We start from the raw sequence: 4,548 nt of genomic DNA on the forward strand, positions 1-4,548 counted from the left end.
GATGTAAATTTTTTCTTTCTTACAATAAAAATAAAAAAGAATTTTTCCAGCAAATGGTTAAATGAGGGAAAATAGACCATAAAAAAGAATTTTTTCCAGCAAATGGTTAAATGAGGGAAAATAGACCGTGCAAATGAAATTTTAGATATAAAATTAAAGTTTAAAATTTAAAATTAGCACCGTTGAAAAGTTTTATCCGAATACATTCTTTAATATCAATATAAAAATATATAGTGTTAATTTTACAGGAAGAAACATATGATTTTAATTTGCAACTTAAAAATACTAAAATTTCAATTTATATAATAATAAAATATCTTAACCTGTAATCAAGCATTATTATTGACTAAAATGTGACGTATTTTACATGTAACAGTCTTTTAATTATGATTTTTTTTAATTTCCTACTCTTTCCTCTGTATCAGAGTTGAGTGTTTTAATATCATTAACATCACTTGTGCAGGTCAACAAATCAATTGAAATGATCCATACAGATAGATAAATTGATTCCAACGGCACTTTGATGTACATGTGCATGAAAGAACAAAACTGAACAATATAATAATGTAAAGTATCAAGAAGGAAAGTGGTAAAAACAAAAAGCAGGGGAAAAAAGAATTTTATTTGAATAAATTTATTGAAAGGTATCTTTATATCATTTGAATTCTGTACTTTTAATTTATCAGTTATATTATTTTATGTTAAAATAAATATTATTGTAATCGCCCACCATTCACGACTCAGTCAAGCTAGCTAATTATTCTAAGGGAAAAATTACTATTTAGTCTATCAAGTTTTAAATAATTATCTAAATAATCTTTGACGTTTAATATAATATATAACTATCTCCAATATTTTAGTCTGTCTAATTAAAAGGTCCTTCCGTTTAAAAATTTGATGTTTTGCCGTTAATTTAAGACTAAAATATTAAAATACTCTTCCCTCACTAACGTGGATAAGTATGAACTTCCAAGCAAGGGAAACGAATTATATTAAAAAATAATTGGCCTTTTGTCGTAATGGGTGTGACGTCTTTCCTAAAAATTATATTAAAAAATAGTAGAATAATTAAATACCATCGCATGGCGAATTCAGCTACTTAAACTTAAAGCCCTCAGCAAAAGACCAATTTTTGGTCTCGTAGGGGTTTGGGACAGATTCAGATAGAGAAAGAATGGAAGCTGTAGGTGTAGTTGGCAGTGGTGGACTATGCGTCCCTGCGTCATCCATTAATCGCTCATCAACCCACACAACTTACAGCTTATCCTTCGTCCCTGGCAAGAAGCTTGGCCTACGCAGTAGTCACCTAGCAGCATTCCATTCACCATCCCATCTTTTCTCTTATTCCCCTTCACGTCCTTATAATGGTAAGCACCGCAAGCCTACGAAACCCCATATCTTTCTTCCTCATTTGGTTGCTTTCCCTATGAGAACTGGGTGGAATTTATAATATTTGCGAAAATAGTGGCAGCCCAGTTCCCACGCTTGCAATACTTATGCAATACATATTCACATACCTTTTTTGTGTCTCTTAGATCCTAATGTCTGCTTTTTTTTCCACACTTGTAATACATATTCACATATCTTCCTTCCCATGCTCCATCGGCTGCGCTTGAAGAAGACCTGCAAATCCTATTTTGGGTTTGGGTATTTTCCCCTTTTTTTCCTTTCTCTGCGGTTTGTAAAAATAAATATGTCAAACCTCCTTTATTTTCATGCACAGTTCAATAAGGGCATAATATGTCCTTATAAAATGTTTCTCTTTGTTTTAACTGATTTTAACTGCAAAACACTAAGTTTTTGGATGAAGAACTTTTTAATTAGACGGAGTAAAAATGTTGGGGACTAGTTATATATTATATTAACGTTGCGGATTACTTAAATAATCATGTAAAATCTGATGGATTAAATAATAATTTTCCCTTAGAATAATTGTCTATAAAGATGCAATTAATTTACATATCGGAAGCAGCAATCAAAGTTAAGCCCATAGATTTCATTCTTACAGGGTCTTTTGCTTTCATCAATTTCTGCAAAAACATGAGTTCTGATATTTCGGCAGCAACATCAACCACCAAAAGGTAAATTGACTAGCTCCTATAAACTCATTTCTATTTCTATTTTATTTTAATTTTTTTTGTATTTTCTTACTATGAAAGTGAAATTTGTCTATCCAATTTCTACTACAGTTCTATGTCGAAATAATATTATAATTTATGAAAATTTGTAGACTTGATGGGAAGGTTGCATTGATAACCGGTGGAGCTAGCGGCATTGGAGAGTGTACGGCCAGGCTATTTGTAAAACATGGAGCCAAAGTTCTGATTGCAGATGTACAAGATGATCTTGGGCTATCGCTCTGCCAAGAATTCAGCTCTCCAGAAAACCATTTCTTATGTTCACTGTGATGTAAGTAGCGACTCTGATGTAAAAAAATGCTGTGGATTTAGCGGTCTCCAGGTATGGAAAGCTCGATATAATGTACAATAATGCTGGAATTGGAGGTAATCCAGACCCAAGAATCTTGTCAACTGAAAATGAAGATTTCAAGAAAGTCTTTGATGTAAATGTGTTTGGTTTCTTTCTTGGGTGCCAAGTATGCAGCTAAGGTTATGATCCCAAACAAGAAAGGTTGTATATTATTTACTTCAAGTTTAGCTTCTGTTTCTTGTTCAGGTTCTCCACATGCATACACCGCATCAAAACATGCAGTGGTTGGGCTTGCAAAGAACTTAAGATAGAATTGGGGCAATATGGCATCAGGGTTAATAGTATTTCACCATTTGGAGTTGCAACTCCGCTGCTAAGAAATGCTGTTGGAAATAAGGAGAAGAAAGAAGTTGAGCAAGTGATTGCATCAGCTGCGACACTGAAAGAAGTGATATTGGAACCTGAAGATATTGCAAATGCAGCTTTGTATCTTGCAAGTGATGAATCCAAGTATGTTAGTGGAATTAACTTAGTGGTTGATGGAGGTTTTAGTCTCACCAATCCGTCATTTGCAATAGCAATGCAAAGCTTGTTTTCTTAAGATTGAGAAATTTTGCTCGAGATATTATGTACCGGTTATGAATAAATTTCTACAGTTCCTGTTCTATGTACCCTTTTCTCAATAAAAGAGTTTTTCTTATCAATAAAACGAAGCATTATTTTCACTTCAAGCGTTTCGTCAATCACCGATGGAAATGTTCCTCATTTGTATGTTTATAGAAGGTGACCCATTTTTATCTACATTGATTTTGAGGGATTAGATTTATCTACATTCATGTATGGAATCATTCATAGAGTAAACCAATTAAAGTCAGTCAAATAACTAAATAATAATGAATAAGACAAACAAGAGTCTCATTAAAAAGGACAAATTAATAACAGTAGCAGTTAACTATTTGTGTGATGTGTACATAGTCTTATGCGAAGGGTAGGTAAATAATGTAGGGTTGAGTGATTATTGCAAGGGACTCTTCGGCAATACTAACTATTTTAATAATTGTTAATGGTTTTACGAGGTTGTTAACGAGTTTTAATCGCCGTTAATTGTTAATTGTTAGTATTAGTTTATTAGTCGTTACACTGTTTATATAAGTGGGAAAAATTACTTAGACTAGGTTCATTGTCCCATTCATGGACCAAATCAATGAAATAGGTTTTAGACTAGGTTCATGGTCCATTCATGGAGCCAAATCAATGAAAATAAGGTTTTTTTTTTTATTGAAACGAGAGTATTTCTGACCATACGCGGGAAAAAAAGGGATAAAGTCGCCCTGTCTAGGCAAGGAATTTCCATATAAGTGTTCAAAGTAAACGTGTTTGAAAAAACTATCTGTTTGATTAGGTGTTGATATAACTATCTAGAGTAAAAGTAAAAATATTCGGTAAAAATAACTGTTTGATTAACTGTTGAATTTTAAATGATAAAAAATGACATTTAAATATTGAGTTAGAATTTTAACTTATGACTGTAAAAGTGAACTCATTGTAAAAAAAGAAAAGATAATTTATATAATATGCTCTTACTTTTCTATCAAAAGAATGTCAATTTATAATGTGCAGTCCAATTTTATAAATTGAAATCATTATCATTTCTAAAATGACTATATAATTTCCTCACATATTCCCCTATTAATTAAGCATAATATAAGTTAATTAAGTACAGAATCATCAAAAAAATTTCAATTAAAAAATAAAAACTCTAAACGTTAGATAAACGCTATTTATCCACTAACAGCTATTTTATATATTATCTTATCGAACAATATACTCTCTCTAGCCCATTTTGTTTGCTAGTTATTCCTTTTTTGGATGTCCCAAAATATTTATAAGGTTTCTAAATTTATATCTGTAAATAATTATTTTTCCTATGATAACTTTTATGATCATTCATTAAATGAGGACTTCTATTAATATCTTCAATGAGTTAAGGGTAAAAAAATGGTAAAATAATTTTTATTGACTAAATTCTTAATATGGATATTTTGTCAAACTATGCAAATAAAATGGGATGAATGAAGTAATTTACAAAAATAATATTTTAACGTAATTAAAACTCTA

General features: G+C 31.1%; 1 pseudogene; it reads left to right on the forward strand.

Annotated features, from left to right (window-relative positions):
• Positions 1 to 2,000: 2,000 nt before the first annotated feature.
• On the forward strand, positions 2,001 to 3,155 carry LOC149492592 (short chain aldehyde dehydrogenase 1-like; annotated as a pseudogene).
• Positions 3,156 to 4,548: the final 1,393 nt, after the last annotated feature.

The sequence above is a fragment of the Jatropha curcas genome, chromosome 11 (genome assembly GCF_041381405.1).
Source record: "Jatropha curcas cultivar XTBG-Jc1 chromosome 11, XTBG_Jcur_1.0, whole genome shotgun sequence".
NCBI classification, from domain to species: domain Eukaryota; kingdom Viridiplantae; phylum Streptophyta; class Magnoliopsida; order Malpighiales; family Euphorbiaceae; genus Jatropha; species Jatropha curcas.